Source organism: Vipera berus (genome assembly GCF_964194415.1).
Source record: "Vipera berus genome assembly, chromosome: 3".
NCBI classification, from domain to species: Eukaryota; Metazoa; Chordata; class Lepidosauria; order Squamata; family Viperidae; genus Vipera; species Vipera berus.
Genome location: NC_138204.1, coordinates 205168768 through 205190058, shown reverse-complemented (window position 1 = coordinate 205190058; position 21291 = coordinate 205168768).

Sequence of the window (21291 nt, the reverse complement as noted above, 5' to 3'; positions counted from 1 at the left end):
TCACAAAGCTATTACCTTTTTTGGAGTTCTACCTCGCTTTTAGTCTCTGCGTCCATTTGTCCATGGAGTTCCACCGCGCCTGAGCTTACGTGTCATTCTGCCCCTGTAGAGTTACATCTTGCTTAAGCTATACGTGTCCTTCATCCCTACTTGGGTTTCTGCTGCTCATCTTCTTGTTGTCAAATCTTGTAACTTCCTATCTATTTCTAAATACGTGTTGTTACATTTCCTTCATCTCTAACTGACACATCACACAGTTCCATTCTTCAAAATTTTTATTCCTTTCTAAGATGGGGCTGTATTGCTTCTTAATGGGTGATCCATCACAACTGGGACCAGAATTTTCATTGCTAAGCAAGATTTTAATGGAGTCACTCTGGTTTTATGACTTTTTTTGCTATGGTTGTTAAGTGAATCAGTGCAGTTGTTAAGAAAATCAGATGGTTGTAAGTGAATCCATCTTCCCCCCATTGGCTTTGCTTTTAAAAAGCCACCTGGGAAGATAGCAAATGGAGATCACAAGACACCAGGATGCCACAACCATTGTAAATACATTCTGGTTACCAAGCTCCCAATTGTTGATCACATGATCATAGGGGTGGTGGTGCTGCAATGGCCATAAGCAGGGGTCTTCAAACCTGGCCCTTTTATGACTTGTGGACTTCAACTCCCAGAATTCCTCAGCTAGTCATGCTGGCTGAGGAATTCTGGGAGTTGAAGTCCACAAGTCATAAAAGGGCCAAGTTTGAAGACCCCTAGTCATAAGTATGAGGAACAGTTGTAATGTCTTTATAAGGTTGAATGGTTGCTGAAAGAATGATGGTATGTTGAGGACTATCTTTTAATATATTTCCCACTTCCATATAGAACAGGTAAGGGACAATCTTTAATCATTAGATTTTTGATTGGAAATATCCATATGCAGGAAGGTTATTGTCAACTCTAGAATGAACCTGGCTGCAGCCATTTTGCTTGTTCTAGGTTGGCATAAGAATGGGAGGGGTGTGTGGAGGATTTCTACTAGTCTAAACATTTTACTGTCCCATGGGAACCAAGGTCATTTCTGCCTGTTAGATGGGGGCAAACTCTCCTATTGGGGAATGTAGCTGATTGCCTAGCTTAGGGGTGGGAAGTTTACCCATCTCTCTTTGAAGGGAATTTCAGACTTGGTTTCACTTTTGACCATGCCAATACTATGTAACCCAGGGGTCTTCAAACTTGGCCAATCTAAGTCTTGTGGACTTCAACTCCTAAAATTACTCAGCCAGGCACACTGGCTGAGGAATTCTGGGAGTTGAAGTCCACAAGTCTTAAATTGGCTAAGTTTGAAGACCCCTGATGTAACCAATAAACATGTTCTTTGAGGAAGTTTCAAGTCTCAGAGTTCTGATTTGTTTGGTCTTGTCCATCAGAACCTTGACAGTTATCATATCCTCAAGGATACATGTTGAGGATTGAGGTTTAGTCAAGGAAAGCCTTGGCACTCTTTCTTCCCTAACAGCAGAAATAAATTTGCCCCAAGGAAATAAAGATTCAAAGATACAGATGTTGGGAGGTGCACAAAAGATTTCATGGTTGAAATCTTCCAATCTATTTGAAATCAGAACACTTTCAAGGAAGAGTTTGTGTTTGCGTGCGTGGATAATTGCCTCTTTATTGAAACAAACAGAACATTAGCATAACACTGAAAATGAAAAATACGTAATAAAAAGAAGGGGGGAAAAACAAGAAACAAAATGAAAACAACTGGAAAATACACATACAATCTGAGAGATAAAAATACATAAATTAAACTTTCACATTAAATAATTCTACTCTAAAACACATTTGTTTAGCTGAAGGTTATGAAAGACTTTGTTAATGGAGCTAAAAATGGAAAGCAAATTTCAATAAAATACTTTCTAATTAAAGAAGTGGATGCAGTGCAATCAGACTCTTTTTTGCTATTGTTTCCATTTTTTCCACAAATGCTCTTTTCCAGGTTTTCTGATTACTATAGATCCAAAAAAAAGAAGATTGTCTTTAGTTCTCAGTTCTTTTACATTGGAAACTGTTATGAACCTGGTTAGTATCCATGGATAAAGGTAAAGTAAAAATAAAGGTTCCCCCGCACATGCGTGCTAGTCGTTTCCGACTCTAGGGGCCGGTGCTCATCTCCGTTTCAAAGCCGAAGAGCCAGCGCTTGTCCGAGGACGTCTCCGTGGTCATGTGGCCCACATGGCTAGACGCCAAAGGCGCATGGAACGCTGTTACCTTCCCACCGTAGTGGTCCCTATTTTTCTACTTGTATTTTTACGTGCTTTCGAACTGCTAGGTTGGCAGAAGCTGGGATGAGCAACAGGCGCTCACTCTGTTACGTGGCACTCGGGATTCAACCTGCCAAACTGCTGACCTTCTGATCGACAAGCTCAGCATCCTAACCCACTGAGCCACCGCGGGCCTTTTTATCCATGGATACGTTTAAGTAAATCCACTGTTGATCCCTATACTTACAGTACATATCTGCTGTTGTGATCTCTTTGGTGTCACTGTATGGCCAGCTGCATTTGTTCTCCACTTGGGTGGACTTGGACTGAGCCAAAAAGGAGAGGACAGAGAAATCATGCAATGTTAGAGTTGAAATGGAACACAAGGATCTGCAAATCCAATAAAAAACCATCCATAAGGTGCGATTGTTCAGCCTCTTCTTAAAAGCCTCCAGAGATGGAGAACCTACAACCTCCATAGAACAGAGTACCTAGAACCATAGAGCTGAAAGGCACCTTGCAGGTCTTCTAGTCCAACCCCACTGCTTGAATTATATCATCCTATTATACCTTGAAGGGACACTGTGGCTCAGTGGGTTAGGACACTGAGCTTGTTGATCAGAAGGTCAGCAGTTTGGTGGGTCGAATCCCGAGTGCCGCGTAACAGAGTGAACACCTGTTACTTCTGCCAACCTAGCAGTTCGAAAGCACGTAAAAATGCAAGTAGAAAAATAAGGACCACTACGGTGGGAAGGTAACAGCGTTCCGTGCGCCTTTGGCATCTAGTCATGCCGGACACATGACCACGGAGACGTCCTCAGACAAGCACTGGCTCTTCGCCCCTGAAATGGAGATGAGCACCGACCCCTAGAGTCGGAAATGACTAGCACGCATGTGCGGGGGAACCTTTACCTTTACCTTTATTATACCTTATATACCATATCTTATTCCATTCCAGTCAAATGGTTCTCCCATTTATTTTTGAAAACCTCCACTGATGGAGCACCTTATTCTATTAACAAATTGTTGTCACTGTCAGAAAATGTCTCCTTACTTCTAGGTTACATGTCTCTTTATAGATAGACTGCTCCACTATTGTACTAGAATGAGCTACTCAGTGGTGGGATTCAAATATGTGAACAACCGGTTCTCTGTGTGGATGCTGCTTCTGGAAGTCCATTCTGGGCCTGGGCAACAAAAAAATTAGCTACCGGTTCTGCCAAAGTGGTGCAAACCAGCTGAATCCCACCACTGGAGCTACTGTATAATAATGGCACTGATTTGGGAGCATAACATCTCTTTCAGTCAAGCTTTATGATAACCGCCCACCTTTCTATGACCTAGTATGCTCTGAATTTATGTGACCATAATTCCAAGCAATCCCAGTTAGCAAGATAACATTGAGAGGACACCATGGGAGATTAAAACACACATAACCAACCCTCAGACTTTTAAGTATAACTCTTCATCATATGCAGAAAGGTTAAATTTCTCATCTAATTTGCTGAATGGATGTCATGGAGAGTTCCTTTCTTCTGCCTGGAGAAATTAGCCCATTGAGTTGGGACAAGTAGACACTCACTGCTGGTCTGTTCCAGAATCAAATAAGCTTGCTGGCAAGTGTGCATGTTACAAGTAGCAAGGGAAATATCCTTTGTAGTGGCAAGATTTGTGCAGCTTCTTGTCATTTTTTAAATTTTTGCTCCACTAGGAAATGTGCGGTAGCTTCTTTATGGCTTCCTTGTGAGTACAGTGCAATTAAACCAGAATTAGTATATAGCTTAGCCACAGAGGTTATAAAGGGCTGGATTTACAAGAGAGATGTGGGGAACACAAGAGAGAGATGATGAAAGGCTTGGTGACTGAAATCAATTTTCCAATGGATTAAAAAGGAGGCACGCTTGATTTTTTTTTATTGTCTAAGAAATCATGCAATCCATAGTTTACCAAAGAGTAAATCCTCCAGCAATCATTGGGAGTATGCTTCAAGTTGTAGTAACAGACTCTGTCCCCAGAAGATGCTTAGCTTGTCAGTGGCTAATCATTCAGAATTTACCAATCATTCTGGCAATACATACTCACTCTCATTACATGAAAATCATTTAGTATCTCATGAGCCATTGTATCAACGAATGATAAGGTTTCATGATAGCATTAGAATTATAGAATAACAGAGTTGGAAGTCCTTGAGATTGTACTTGTATGATAGGCTGTGCCAGCAAATAACTTTTGTTATTCGTGAGGGTTTAGTGTGCTCCACAAACTCAGAAAAGTAGATTAACCTAAACCATGATTTGGTTAACCGTGGGTAAGTGTGTATACAATGATAACCTGAGTAGATTTACTCCCTAGGGTGAAATGTGATTTAGATTACCAAGATGAGTTAATCTCAGGGTGGGGTGACAAGATATAGTACATTTTTATTTTTAAAAATAAGTTCCATTGTTTTGGGTTTAAACATTAAAGCTAACTGTCCACAAATATCATCAAGTACATTTAAAAAAAAACTGTACAGAGAACTGTAGTTTTCCAAAGTTCAACAACACTTGTGATACATCACTGAGCAATAATAAAACTAGATTCACTACTACAACAAACAAAGGAACGGTCGGTCTCTCGCTGAAGTAATTTATTTACTATAGGCTCAACAAAGCCAGGTTCTGCCATGTAATAAACAGAAACACTTTGATGGTGGCTGGTCTGTTATCTTTAGTAGAACAGAAAAAAATATGTGCTGTCCAAAATGTCAGGATTTGCATTTTATTTCTTTATTTTGTGGAAGTGATAGTGGCAGGAGAGTGTGCCATTTGGGTTTTTATTTCAAACACTGCTGATAAGGAGAAGAACCAGTTTGGAAAGTGGATAGATGGTTTTCCACGCCCTCATATTTAGGAGAATGCTCAAATTCACCTACAGCCATTTGCTTGTTGTCTGATAACTTCAGATTCCTTTGATTAAAAAAAAATACTGTTTGGGGAGGGGAATGTAGTAGAGATAGTATCTGCAATAGGTTGGAGGAAGTATGTGTGTAGTCTGGCTCTAACCCCGATAAGGTTAGCCACATTTTAAAATTCTTTATTATCAGATAATATTATTATCAGCAGAGGTGCAAAGGAAAGCAAAGGTAGCTGAATTGATTTAGGCAAACCATCAAACCCATTTAATCAGTGTGTTTACAGGAATTTGGGAGGTGATTTACTTCTTAGGCAGATCTCTACTTTTGAAGTATTTTGGTTTTAAATATATTGAAGGGTGTGTGTGCTATGTTCGTGGTCATCGGCATCCTAAAAAAAAAGGTCCCCAGGTAGATGTTTTTCATCTCCACTGCAGTCCGTAACCCTTAGAAAAGCATCTCCAGAAACTAGGTATCTCCATGAATAACTTAAATAAATAAGCATTTATTTAATTAAGCATTTAATCAAGAAAATAATAAAAAAAATATTTAAGCATTTAAGCAAGAAAATAAATCCTCAACTTAAAAATGGAAATAAACATCAAAAAACAGTGAAGAAAATGACCGGGATCCCAGACCCCAATTGATTTTTCTCCTATCCAGGCTCCATCTAAGCTCTCTATTAAAAAGGTAAAGGTAAAGGTTCCCCTGCACATGCGTGCTAGTCGTTTCTGACGCTAGGGGCCAGTGCTCATCTCCGTTTCAAAGCCGAAGAGCCAGCGCTTGTCCGAGGACGTCTCCGTGGTCATGTGGCCGGCATGACTAGATGCCAAAGGCGCACCGAACGCTGTTACCTTCCCACCATAGTGGTCCCTATTTTTCTACTTGCATTTTTATGTGCTTTCGAACTGCTAGGTTGGCAGAAGCTGGAATGAGTAACAGGCGCTCATTCTGTTACGCGGCACTCGGGATTTAACCGGCCAAACTGCTGACCTTCTGATCGACAAGCTCAGCGTCCTAACCCACTGAGCCACCGCGTCCCCTTCTGCTTGCCTATGTCCCTCACCCATTTCACCTTGCTTGATAATTCCCTTCCCCACATATTTATTCTCTTAAGGTACGGTATATAGGGAAATTTGGTTATTCTTTTGGAAATCCCATGGAATTCTTGAAGGTTAGAAGTGAAGAAAAACTTTTCCGTTATGATAGGAGTTTATATTTCAGGAAAAATTGGGGATGAGAAAGTAACCATGACAAACATTTTTCCTTATGCATTTTTCAGATACTTGATGCAACAGCTATTTAACACCAGCCAATTTTTACTTCCCCCTCCCACTCTGTTATGTTTCAAAAACCATAAAATGAATTCATGCTTGTAAAGGGTCTAGTAAGTAGTTAAATATCTGGATAGGAACTTCCTGCTCTTGTTCCATAAAAACACTCCTTTACTTTGATTCCGTCCCAAGGTTTGTTCTCTTTTCTCTTTCTCCAAAGAGAGTGTGCGTGTGTGTGTGTGTGTGTGTGTGTGCACGCACCTAAAGCACACACTTCAAGATCCCCCATAGATATTTGGCTTTTATGCACTCGTTAAAATTTCATGTTTGTCATTCCCAGGCTATACAATTATTTATACGCTAAACAGATCACGTCTTACCTGACAGATTTCTAAACTGGATCTGAAACATTTCACGTATTGGATTGGTTTGGAATACCTTTAATCTGAATTGTGCTCTATGCAAAGATCAAAACCAATTCCTCAATGTTTTGCTTAGAATATTGGAGAAATTATCTTTTAATATTATTATTATTTATCAATTATTTTAAAACGAGCACCCTAAAGATATTTTGTCAATACACATGAATACTTAACGACAGACTAATAGAATAGCATTAGAATTACAGAATAACAGAGTTGGAAGGGACCTTGGAGGTCTTGTAGTCCAACCCCCTGCTCAGGCAGGAAACCCTACACCATTTCAGACAAATGGTTGTCCAGTCTCTTCTTAAAAACTTCCAGTGTTGGAGCATTCATAGCTTCTAGAGGCAAGTCGTTCCACTGGTTAATTGTTCTCACTGTCAGGAAATTTTTCCTTAGTTCTAGGTTGCTTCTCTCCTTGATTAGTTTCCCCCCCATTACTTCTTGTACTGCCTTCAGGTGCTTTGGAATAGGTTAACCTCCTCTTCTTTGTGGCACCCCCTTTATTTATGTATTCTGAGTACATACTGTAGGTTGGAAGGAGAGAATTTTGCCTTAGTGCTATCATACTTTTGACCCAAAGCAGAAATGCATCCATTGCATTTTGTTTCAGCACTAATTTATCCTTCTTTTGTTGAAACTGTAGATAGCAGTATAATAACTGCACGCTTTTCTGACGTGTGGAAATTGTGGGGCTTCGTTGTTTTTTTATATCCATTTAATGCACATTCTTATAACTCAGTGATGTATAACATTTACTAGGCTTCTCAATCAATGTGATGACTACGATCCGAGAAAAGTTGCCTATACAATGTCAGCTGTCTTCAGCATATATTAAAAATCAACCTTTGTGCTGATAGAAAGGTTGACATCTATTTATCTACAGCAGCCTTAAATCATCAGTTCTTCTATACTGCCTTGAATATATCTGCATAACCATTTAATTGAGCAGGAACAGCCAATTTAAGAATAGAAGAACAATTCCTGCCTGATTAGATCAAAGGCCCATGTTACTTATCCCACATGCTAGAGAATATTTATTTATTTATTTATTTATTTATTTATTTGTTTTTATAAACCGCCCTTCTCCCGAGGGACTCGGGGCGGTGTACAGAATAGGGTAGGCATACAGAATGAACAATAGTGAAAAACAAACAATAGCAAAATACAAACTGGGACCCCAATTAGAGCTATCAGGCCAGGCCGGACTGCTGGAACAGGTAAGTTTTTAATTCGCGCCGGAAGGTGCGGAGGTCAGGGGCCATCCGGATTTCGGTTGGCAAGCTGTTCCAGAGGGCTGGCGCACCCACTGAGAATGCCCTCCCCCTGGGGGCCACCAGCCGACATTCCTTGAGCGGTGGCACCCTGAGGAGGCCCTCTCTGTGGGAGCGCACAGGACGGTGGGGTGCTGACATTGGCAGAAGGTGCTCCCGTAGGTAGTCCGGACCCATGCCATGTAGGGCTTTGTATGTCATTGTTAGCACCTTGAACTTCACACGGAAGGCAACTGGAAGCCAGTGCAGCGCACGGAGGAGAGGTGTGATATGGGAGTATCGGGAGGCTCCCAAGAGTGTCCGTGCCGCTGCACTTTGCACCAGTTGAAGCTTCCGAGTGGATCTCAAGGGCAGCCCCAAGTAGAGAGCGTTACAGTAGTCTAGGCGAGAGGTCACAAGAGCATGGGTGACTGTACGTAAGGCATCCAGGTCCAGATAAGGCCGTAATTGGCGAACTAGTCAAACCCGGGAGAAGGCCCCCTTGGTCACAGCTCCTATGTGATCTTCCAGGGAGAGCTGCGAGTCAAGGAGGACACCCAGGTTGCGGGCCCTATCAACAGGGGGTAGTAACTTGTCCCCGATGTTAAGGGATGGGATGTTCTGAGTATCCTGGCTTGCCGGTACGTACAGCCATTCAGTCTTGTCCGGGTTCAGTTGAAGCCTGTTACTCCCCATCCATTCCCGGACCGCTTTCAGGCAGCGGGACATCACGTCGAGGGCATCACTGATGTTGTTTGGAGTTGAGATGAAAAGCTGGGTGTCATCAGCATACTGATGGTACCCTACTCCAAAGCTGCGAATGATCTCGCCCAGCGGTTTCATGTAGATGTTGAACAGGAGAGGCGAGAGGACCGACCCCTGAGGGACTCCGCAAGCGAGAGGCCTCGGGGTCGACCTCTGTCCCCCTGCCAACACCGACTGCGAGCGACCCTGGAGAAAGGAGGAGAACCAACGCAGAACCGTGCCTCCCACTCCCAGTCCCCTGAGGCGTCGCAGCAAGATACCATGGTCGATGGTATCGAAAGCCGCCGAGAGGTCTAATAAGACTAGGACAGAGGAATGGCCCCTGTCCCGGGCTCTCCAGAGATCATTTATCAGAGCGACCAATGCCGTCTCCGTGCTGTAGCCCGGCCTGAAGCCCGATTGGTACGGGTCTAGATAAACCGCTTCATCCAGGATCTGAGGGAGTTGGTGCGCCACCACGCTCTCAACAACCTTCGCAAGGAAGCGAAGATTGGAGACTGGATGAAAGTTATTCAATGAGGATGGGTCCAAGGTGGGCTTCTTGAGGAGAGGTCTCACCACCGCCTCCTTCAAGGCGGTGGGGAAGTGACCCTCACTCAGAGAAGCGGAGATGACCGCCAGGAACCAGCCTCGTGTCCCCTCTCGAGCTGCATATGCCAGCCAGGAAGGGCACGGGTCCAGTAAGCATGTGGAGGAGCTCAACCTCCTCATAATCCTGTCCACTTCCTTCGGAGTCACAGGATCAAATTCCTCCCAGGTGACGTCGACAAGACTGTCCATGCCTTGTTCTTCCAACTCAGCCCAGTTGGAGTCCAGGCCGGTTCGGATCCGAGCAATTTTATCCAGCAGATATTGGCCGAATTCCTCGGCTCGACCCTGCAAGGGTTCCTCCCTCACCTCTTGGTTCAGTAGGGAGCGAGTCACCCTGAACAAGGCAGCCGGGCGATTATCTGCGGACGCGATGAGGGTGGAAAAGTAGTTGGATTTTGCCACCCTTATCGCAGCGAGATAAGACCTGGTGAGGATTCTTAATCGCAATCGGTCGGATTCGGATCGACTGGATCTCCAACGGCTCTCTAGGCCCCGTCTCCGACGCTTCATTTCCCGGAGCTCCGCGGTGAACCATGGGGCTCGCTGGGATCTGCGCCGGGTCAGAGGCCGCATGGGTGCAGCTCGGTCCAGAGCCTCCGTGGCTGCCTTCTCCCAGGCTTCCACTAAGGCATCCGCCGAGCTGTGAGCATAGAATAGAATAGAATAGAATAGAATAGAATAGAATAGAATAGAATAGAATAGAATAGAATAGAATAGAATAGAATAGATATTGGAATATAGAAAGAATAGAATAGAATAGAATAGAATAGAATAGAATAGAATAGAATAGAATAGAATAGAATAGAATAGAATAGAATAGAATAGAATAGAATAGAATAGAATAGATATTGGAATATAGAATAGAATAGAATAGAATAGAATAGAATAGAATAGAATAGAATAGAATAGAATAGAATAGAATAGAATAGAATAGAATAGAATAGAATAGAATAGAATAGAATAGAATAGAATAGAATAGAATAGAATCTGAAAAGGACCTTAGAGGTTTCTAGTCCAGCCACCTGCTCAAGCAGGAGACCCTATACCAGGGGTGTCAAACTTGCAACGTCACGTGACGTGTCGTGACGTAGTGTGACTTTTTTTCTATTGCCAGCAATAGGGTGGGTGTGGTTTCACTATGATGCATCCGACCTGCGGGGTGGCAGTTTGCCCCCCCCCCCGCCCTATACCATTCCAGACAAGTGGTTGTCCAGTCTCTTCTTAAAGTTGTGGTGATGGAGCACCCACAACTTCTGAAGACAAGCTGTTCCACTGGTTAATTGTTATCACTGTTATGAAGTATCTCCTTAATTCCAGCGAGCAGGACTACAGCTCATCGATAGAGTTGGCTTTGGCATGAGAGGCGGCATACAAGTTTGATGAATAAATAAAGCTTATGTGGAAAGTCCTAAATGTATGTGATTAATAATAATAATAATAATAATAATAATAATAATAATAATAATAATAATAATAATAATAATAATAATAATAATAATAATAATAATAAGAAGAAGAAGAAGAAGAAGAAGAAGAAGAAGAAGAAGAAGAAGAAGAAGAAGAAGAAGAAGAAGAAGAAGAAGAAGAAGTAGTTGGAAGGGACCTTGGAGGTCATCTAGTCCAACCCCCTGCTCAGGCAGGAAACCCTATACCATTTCAGGCAAATGGCTGTCCAGTCTCTTCTTAAAAACCTCCAGTGTTGGAGCATTCACCACCTCTGGAGGCAGGTTGTTCCACTGGTTAATTGTTCTAACTGTCAGGAAGTTTCTCCTTAGTTCTAGGTTGCTTCTCTCCTTGACTAGTTTTCATCCGTTGCTTCTTGTCCTGCTTTCAGGTGCTTTGGAGAATAGCTTGACTCCCTCTTCTTTGTGGCAGCCCCTGAGATATTGAAACACTGCTATCATGTCACCCCTCCCCCTTCTCTTCATTTCCAGATAACGTGAGTAAAGCTTCCCGCCCATATACTGTAGCCCAATATGGTATGTCAGTAAGGGAGTATACACCAATGCTTTCCAAGGTTCTCTACATAAGAATATAAGCACTGCCCTGCAGGATGGGACTCTTGGCCCATCTAGTCCAGCAGTCTGTTCTCACAATGCCCAACCATCTGTACAAGGAAGCCCACTAGTCTCCCAGCAGATGGTCACAGAGACAATCACACCACCATCAAGGCTAACAGCCATTAATTCCCATGACTTGTGTGAACTGGTGCAACCCTTTTTGAAGCCAGTCAAGATGGCAGCAGGCATCATATCTCATGATAGCACATTCCAAAGTTGATTTTTTCATTGTAAAAAAAATAAATAAATAACCGAATAACAGAGTTGGAAGGCCTTCTAGTCCAACCTCCTGCTCACTATCATTCCAGATAATTGGCTGTCCAGTCTTTTCTTAAAAGCCTCCAGTGTTGGAGCACTCACAACCTCTGAAGGCAAGCTGTTCCACTGGTTAATTCCAACTCTTATTATTCTGTGTTCATTGCATCACATTCTGTAGCATAGCAAACTGGATTTCATTGCCAAAGTTTTTACTATTATTTTTAAAATTAAACTCCTTCCTCAAGAAGACAATAAATGACTCCTTAATGAGTGGATAGACTCTATTAAAAAAAATAATCCCTGAAGCTGTGGAACAAGAAGTATTTCCTGGTTTTAGCAATTATGCATTTAAGATAAGGCAGGATATCATTCAAGGTATTTCCTCTGTTTTCTTCATCTGCAGCAAGGCTCCCTCCCAATCATATTTCTAAAAGTAAATATATGAATTAGGTAATATTAGGCCAGTTATGACCTTCCCCGAAATCCTCATTTGTGTCAGTTTGTAAAGGTTGAGTCACCTTAATAGTTCTAAAAATACTGATAGAAATTAGGGTTTACGAGAAAGTCATTTTGGGCGGAGGGGTCTCTGAATTTTGGATCTGAAATTGATCAGAATTTTCTTAATAGTTGATGTTGCCTTCAGCCATCTACCCCCTGCTACTCCAAAGAAAATATTGTTCTCTATTGCACTGGTTGCCATTTTATATTGTTTTTAATAACGGCCTTTGAAAGGGGAAATTTAGGGAGAAATTATTCAAGTATGGTGTCTGCGCATTATTTGGGACAGATCCAACATTTCCAATGATTTTCCTACTAGCAACATTCAACATGTTGGTAACAGACAGGTTTAATTGTTGCAATACAATAAATTACAAAATTATAAAACTATTGTTATCCAATCAATCACAGAAGCACAGAATGGCAGGAATTGTAGAGATCTTCTAGTCTAACTCCTGCCCAACAGAGAAAATCAATGCTACTATATGCCCAATACATGATAATCTAACCTCTGTTTAAATCCCATCAAGTAAGAGTTAATTCCATATTAAATGGCTCTTACCTCTAGGATTTTTTCCCCCCTGTGGTGCAAGTAGTTAATTCAACAGCCATAGTATGATACAGGTAGCTGCTACAAGCCTTTCCAAATTCAGCAGCTTGTAAATTACATAAATAAATATTCTGGTAAAGCATTGCATGTTATAAACTTCAAGAGTTTCCTGTAGTAATTGTCCTGCCAAATTCTAAATGCGGTGATTAGAAATACTGTCATCAAGATTAGGAAGTTTGAGGAGACTAACGAGACAAGAAGTCACTTAAAAAATTTCCAGGCACAGCATTCCAGCAAGGTTTAAAATGGGAAAGAAAACGTTTTATAATTTTGGAGGTGTTTTGCCATTATCCTAGGGCTGAGAGAGAAATTGAGTAGCCCAGGGTCAACCAGCTGCCTTTCATGGTCTCTCAACCTCTAACCTGATGCTTTAACCCCTATTTCCATGCTTCTGCTGGTAAACCCATTTCCCCCCCAAATGTTGTTGAATATTGGCCATTCTATTCTCCCTCGTACCATCAATGTCCCAAATAAAGATGAATGCAAAGACTGCAACAAAGGCAACATCACTAAACTAACAAGAGAAATATATTTTTTCCCATGTAAGCCTTCTATAGGTCTGATCTCCAATCATTTGCAGAATTTGCAGAATGCAATTTACCAAGATCTCCAGAGCTGTCCAAAATGAGATCAAATTTCATACAGTAAACTGGCCAGAGACTTTACTGTATACTGTTAAAATACCATAACAGAGGACAAGCCGAAACGACAGATAATTCGTTGCTCCCTGTTCCAGTTTGCAATTCAAACAGAGTCATTTTAATGACTGTATTAACTGGGCCAGGCTGCTACTCTTGGCAAGACCTGTGTTTTGACTCTGGCCAAATTAGGTGAAAACAGAGCTGTTGTTAAAGAAACCAGCAACTGACTTTTATTTTTATTTTGCATTTGTTGGTGTGTTTTGATATTATCAGTAAACTTTCAGTCCTTCTTTCACCTGCTCTTAATTTCTCCAAGTCAATGGAGCAGAAGAAGGGGCTTGATCAAGAGATAACTTTTGTTTGAGGAAACCATGCTTTTCTCTTTTGCTGGAGAAATAGTCTGCTATTAGTAGGCTGTTCTTAATAGTCTACTACTAACTGTCAGGTGAAAAGTTTACCGCTCCTATAAAGGAACACAAACACATGCATCAGTTTAGGAACATATGCTTTTCCAGAAATAAACTGGGCATGGCGACCTGAAATATTAATCATAACTTGAATGTGTGTGCAGATGGCCATCAGCCAAAAATGTCCAAATTCGAATGTTGGCAGTGGGTATTCATGTGAATGTGTCTATGTACGAGTGCAAGCAGGAAGGCAGATTGCTGTTTTGTCACCTGTTTACTGAGGAATTCACTGCCAGTTGGGTAAGGTTTACATCCAGCAGGACTAATAGTCTATTTTGAGGTGATCTATTTTAATATGGCTCTGCTAATATGGTAAGTTGAGCCTTGGTGGAGCAGTGGGCTAATGCCTCCTTAAGTAACACCAGCTGCCTGCAATTAGTGCAGGTTCGCATCCCACCAGGCTCAAGGTTGACTCAGCCTTCCATCCTTCCGAGGTAGGTAAAATGAGGACCCAGATTGTTGGGGGCAATTAAGCTGACTTTGTAATAATGCCGCTTGGGGGTGTGTGAAAGCCCTAATAAGCAGGCATATACATAGAATGAAGGCTACTGCTAAGCTTGTAAGCCGCCCTGAGTCTTCGGAGAAGGGCGGGATATAAATGGAATTAAAATAAAAAAATAAAAAAATAAGTGGGAGCAACTGTAGGTTTCTCTCTCAGTAGCATGTGGCTTTCTTTTTCCAAAAAGGGATGGATGCACGTTAGACCAAAGTGTTGGGTAGGTAAGTGAATGAATAACAGAGTAAGAAAGTTGCAAGGGATCTTGGAGGTCTTCTAGTCCAACCCCCTGCTCAAACAGGAAACCCTGTACCATTTCAGACAAATGGTTGTCCAATCTCTTCTTAAAAACCTCCAGTGATGGAGCATCCACAATTTCTGGAGGCAAGCCGTTCCACTGGTTAATTGTTCTCATTGTTAGGAAATTTCTCCTTAGTTCTAGATTGTTTCTCTCCTCTTCTTTGTGGAAGCCCCTCAAATACCTGAACACTGCTATCATGTCACCCCTAGTCCTACTGTTCACTAGACTAGACATACCCAATTCCTGTAACCATTCTTCATATGTTTTAGCCTCCAGCCCTCTAATCATCTTTGTTTCTCTTTTCTGCACTCTTTCCAGAGACTCAACATCTTTTTTGTAATATGATGACCCAAACTGGTCTTACTCTTCTTTTCTGGTTTGAAACATTTCACTGCTTATCCAAATAGCTTCTTCAGTCTTATCTACTTGGATAAGCAGGGAAACAATTCAAACCACAAAAGTAAAGAAGCCCAGTTGCCATGACTCAACGTTTAGACAACTTTACCTGGATGACTGAGAATCTTCATCGGCATTTGGTCTACCTTGTTATTCCTTCCAGCCCAATTTAATTTAATTATCTGAAGAAGATTGAAGTTCTGTAAGTCTGGCCATCAGAACAATAACTCTCTGAAAACTGAACTGAACAGCCCCAGAGTTGATGCATAATAGAGAACAATACAAAAGATATAGCAAGTTAGAAAATGGGCTGGATCTGGCTGGGGTCTCCAGAGGAAAAAACAAAACTATTATAAAACTATTATAATAGACTTATTATTTATGGCTGGAAAGAATTCCAGAAGCCACGTTCTGCAAGCTTTCTTACCTTCCTTTTTCTGAGAAAGGTCTCACTTCCTTGAGGTTAATTTCCCATAGGTTACAATGTGGTGGATGAAGTTGAAACACATAGTAAGAAAAGGCCAAAGTCAAAAGTGGAGAGAACCACTTTATCTTTCTTTTTATGCCTTACTTTATTAATATCTCCTTTTCTCTTCCTGATCCAGAACCACTAAATATTCTGGAAGAGGTCACTATGGCCAGATGTTTGCTTTATCGCTGCAGAAGTCTTCAGGCAGAAAAATGAAGGCCTCACTTTGGCTTTAGCTACTGTTTGGCAGTTCAGGAACCAGGTACCAGGGACAATTCAAGCTATGGGAAAACTCTTTGTGGAGAATAACATACCCTCACCCTCACCATTGGTCCTCATAATGTGCATTTCTTCTGGACTACTGAGACTCCAGCAGACAACCTGAATATTTGGAGAGCCAGCCTGTGGATTGTCTCATATCACCAGCCAGATACTGGAGGGTAGATGGCTACTTACCTATAAAGCCCTACATGGCTTAGGCCCGGGATATTTGCAGGACCGTCTGCTGCCAGGAACGACCTCCCATCGCCCAGTGCGCTCACACAGGGAGGGCCTCCTCAGGGTGCCGTCGGCTAGACAATGTCAGCTGGTGACCCCCAGGGGAAGGGCCTTCTCTGTGGGAGCGCCAGTCCTGTGGAACCAGCTCCCCCCTGAGCTCCGGATGGCCCCGGATCTCCGGTCCTTTCGTTGCGACCTCAAAACATTTCTTTTCCTTCAGGCTGACCTGGACTGACGATAGGTTTTTTTTTAAAAAAAAATGTTTTTAATATTTTATCACTGGGGCTTGTTAGTTTAATCTTTTTTTTTACATTTGTATTATTGTGTTTTATTGTTGTTAGCCGCCCTGAGTCCTTCGGGAGATAGGACGGCATATAAGTCCCAAAAATAAATAAATAAATAAATAAATAAATAAATAAATAAATAAATAAATAAATAAATACATACATACATACATACATACATACATACATACATACATACATACATACATACTTCCAAGGAGACAAGCAAAATATTATTGTTTTGTTTCTGAACAGCCATTCTTCTCTAGAAGATTTCAAAAAATGTGGACCTAGGCAAGTCCGAGTGACAAGTGGATAGGACAACTCTGAGCTCTTTCCTCCCACATGACTCACATCTATTTATTTAATGTTTACTATTTATTGTGTCTGGTCCACGCTCAGAATGGGAAGCGGAAATCAGTCAATTGTGTTGCTTTCCCCTTTTTTGTGCTTATATTAAACCATCTGCTTTCCCTGAGCGATGTGTTCCAGCTGATTTCATCTTTCGTCATATTTACCTCAGGCCTCTCATGACAAGAGAACAAATTAACACACATCTTCTTTTGGAACCTGTCTCCGTTGGTGACAGGTTTTTTTCCCCTGAAAGCCACTGGCTTAGTCAGAATGACAAAATGTTGTTCTCTCCCTTGCAGTCATCTGCTCAGAAATACTCCTCTCTCCTCTGATTCAACTCCTCTTGTGGCCCTCGTCCCATTCTGAAAAGCACAGGCTCAACACAGGAGCTGTGAAATAGATCCCCTTCCATGTGAGATCTGTTAAGCCAGTCTGCATACAGATAGCATACAGATAGTCCTCAACTTACAAAAGTTTGTATAATGAATATTCAGAACTAGAGAAAAAAGTATGAAGTACGAAGTATGAGATACGAAGCACTGAAAAAAGTGACTTATGACTGTTTTTCATAGTTACAACCATTGCAACATCCCCATGGTCATGTGGTTGCAGCATCCCGGGTTCATGTGATCACTTTTTGTGAACTTCTGAGAAGCAAAGTCAATGGGGAAGCCAAATTCAGAATAGAATAGAATAGAATAGAATAGAATAGAATAGAATAGAATAGAATAGAATAGAATAGAATAGAATAGAATAGAATAGAATAGAATAGAATAGAATAGAATAGAATAGAATAGAATAGAATAGAATTCTTTATTGGCCAAGTTTGGTTGGACACACAAGGAATTTGTTTCCGGTGCATAAGCTCTCAGTGTACATACAAGTAATAGTGGTAATCATGATCATATACATGAAAATAAGCATGTTACTGACTTAACAACTGTACGGAGGTGATGAGAAGGTAGATTATAATAATAATAAAGTTGGAAGGGACCTTGGAGGTCATCTAGTTCAACCCCTTGCTCAGACAGGAAACCCTATACCATTTCAGGCAAATGGCTGTCCAGTCTCTTCTTAAAAACTTCCAGTGTTGGAGCATTCACTGCTTCTGGAGGCAGATTGTTCCACTGGTTAATTGTTCTAACTGTCAGGAAGTTTCTCCTTAGTTCTAGGTTGCTTCTCTCCTTGATTAGTTTCCATCCGTTGCTTCTTGTCCTGCCTTCAGGCGCCTTGGAGAATAGCTTGACTCCCTCTTCTTTGTGGCAGCCCCTGAGATATTGGAACACTGCTATCATGTCACCCTTCACCCTTCTCTTCATTAAACTACACATACCCAATTCCAGCAACCGTTCCTTATATGTTTTAGCCTCCAGTCCCCTAATCATCTTTGTTGCTCTTCTCTGTACTCTTTCTAGAGTCTCAACATCTGTTTTACATCGTGGTGACCAAAACTGGATGCAGTATTCCAAGTGTGGCCTTACCAAGGCATTGTAAAGTGGTATTAATACTTCATGTGATCTTGATTCTATCCCTCTGTTAATGCAGCCTAGCACTGTGTTGGCTTTTTTGGCAGCTGCAGCACACTGCTTCTTACCTATAAAGCAGATGTTGCATCACTGAGCTACAGACCATCTCCAATCTGGGAAGTTTCCAACTACTGTGTCTACTTTGAATGACTCCTCTACATAAGTGTATCAGTAGTAACGTATGGTTGTGAGAGTTAAACCATCTAGCTGTATCAAGCTAGATATGGAATGATTAGAGATTCATCAGATTTAATTGATTTAAGAACTAGACTGAGACATGTCCAGTTTGATTTTCCATACCTTAGATTAAGATATTAAATCAGCATGCTTAATTCTGACTCTGTTAAAGGAACAAGTATTTGCTGCTGAATTGTGTTCTGGTCTGAATTCATGTGGCTCAGTCATATCAACATCTATAGCCCACTTTGTGTGCAACGTTGACAACCTAACTGATATCCAGAATCGGCAGGGATCAAAAATTGGCAATGCCAGGGAACTCCAGATAGATTGGCAGGAACGTAAAAGTCTTTGTTCTCCAAACAAAATCATTCACTCACCAGAGGCTAATCCAAAATGTTTCTTTGAAGGAGTGAACTGCTGGGAGGGAATAACTATAAGAGGAATATTTGCAGTGGCAGATGGGAAGATGGCAGAGTTTAGGAAGACAGATGGATAATACCAAATGATTCAGTTGCTCAGAAAAGGCCACACTCTGACCTGGGACCATTTGTGGTTAAGCCAATTATTGAACACCAATTTGCTGCTAGTAACAATAAATGAACGAATTAAATTATAGCCTGCAGGAAATAGTAGAGTTTTCCCTTTAGAGCTAATGGTGTGCCACAGTCAGCTTGCAATTTCCTTTACCCTACGGGGGGCCAATACAAGGAAATGTAGAATTGCTAGAGAGGCAAACAGTTTGACCTAGGAAAACAGCTTCCTATAAAGCCCAGCCTCTTAACTCGCTCTTTCCAAAGGTGTTGGATTTCAGCACTGATAGCGTAATCATCAACAATCCCATAATAATCCTGAACAAAAGGAGCTCGTGAACTGCATGCAAACACTATGAAGACACAAAACACATGGTAGTCAACAGCATAAACTATATGTGTGATTTTAATTACCCATCCCATCCCTAGCTATGGCAAACAGACAGACTATTAAAAAGCAGAGAGATCACCTTGCCCACAAAGGTCCGTATAAGCATAGCTATGGTTTTCCCAATAGTAACGTATGGCTGTTAGAGCTGGACCATAAGGAAGGTTGAGAGCCGAAGAATTGATGCTTTTGAATTGTGATATTGGACTGCAAGGAGATCCAATCAGTCAACCCTAAAGGAAACCAACTCTGATTGCTCTTTGGAGGGACAGTTACTGAAGACCCTGATTGTTGTGAAAGATGGAAGGCCAAAGGAGAAGGGGATGGCAGAAGAGGAGATGGTTAGATCGTGTCATTGAGACAATGAGCATGAGTTTGGACAAACTCCAGGAGACAGTAGAAGTTGAGGGGCTTTGCATGCTATTGTCCATGACATGACGTAGTGACTGAATAACAACAACAATTCCAACCTCAACCTCTTACAGAATTGTTATGTATCAAAGACAAAAGTGATGACTTTTATTTGCTGATACAGTTCCTTCTATCGGTCAGAACTTGACTGTTGCCTCTTGTTCAGTTCATAAACATTTCTGGATGTTGGTCTTCATAAATAACGTGTTGCAGATCACCAAAAGAGTTAGTTAACTAAACTAGAAAGTCCAGCTTCCCCCTTACAATAATTTTGGAATTATTCCTTAGCCTATTTAGGGTCTACTTTAATGCAGAGTCTGTGTCTGCCCCAGCTCCAATTTGCTTGTTTAATTAGAGGGATTTCCCTTATCCTCAAAAGAAGTTAACATTAACTCCCAGTCTAATGTTGTAGTCAAGAAGAGACCAACAACACTTGCTGGTATTAGTAGCTGTTTCCTTAAGGCATCTTTTCCTTAGAATCATAGACCTGGAAGGGGCCTTGGGGTGGGGGTGGGGTCTTCTAGTCCAATCCCTTGCCCAAGGCAGGAGATCTTATATCATCCCAAACAAATGGTTGTCCAATCTTTTCTTGAAAACCTTCAGTAATGGAGCACTGGGAGGCAAGCTATTCTGTTGATTAATTGTTCTCCTTGTTAGGAAATTCTCCTTAGTTCTAGCTTGGATCTCTCTCTTATAAGCTTCCATCTGTTGCTTCTTGCCGTGCCCTCTGTGATAGCTCCTCAGGTGTTGGAACCTTGCTACCCTCTACAGATCCTACATTGATTGTAAACCTTCACTTCTATAGAATAGAAGAATGGTAAATTATACAGCAGTGCCTAAAAGTGTCAGACGCTAAATCCAGATGTGCTAATTTGCAAGGGTTTCTGGTTCCCAGCTCTTTAACTGGAGCAGCAGCCCTCAGGCTAAATTGTACAGCTGACATGCAGAAAGCTTGTTGGAATCCAGAGTTTTTGCAAAAGGGTGAAACATGGGACCTAGATTTCTTCTGGCTGTCCCTCACCTCAAATAAAAGGAATTTTAATTTTTGGCTTTACTTTATTCCTTTGTTTGCTTGTTTAATCAAGTTTATAAAACCACCTCAATCATGATTGCAATGCTCGGCAGTTTATAGAATACAGATCATTACAAACAAACATACATTTACTTGTTATGTGCTTCTCAAAGTTTTTTTTTTGCATGCATTGTATATATTTCTTTCTGTGTAGGGTCCCTATAACCTCTACATGGTCATATGGCTTCAATCATCTGAGGTTGAACTCATCCTGAAGACTAGCTAGCCAGATGCCCCTCAGTTTCCACAACTAAATGCATTCAACTCTTATCTTGTCTGATATCTCCACCTTTTGATGTTCAGAGCTATTTTTCTTCTGCACGTGGCTAAGAGATGATGACTAATTGATCCTTAAACCATGAAACTAACTTCAATGTCTGTCTTTGAATGACAAAATGGCACCCAGCC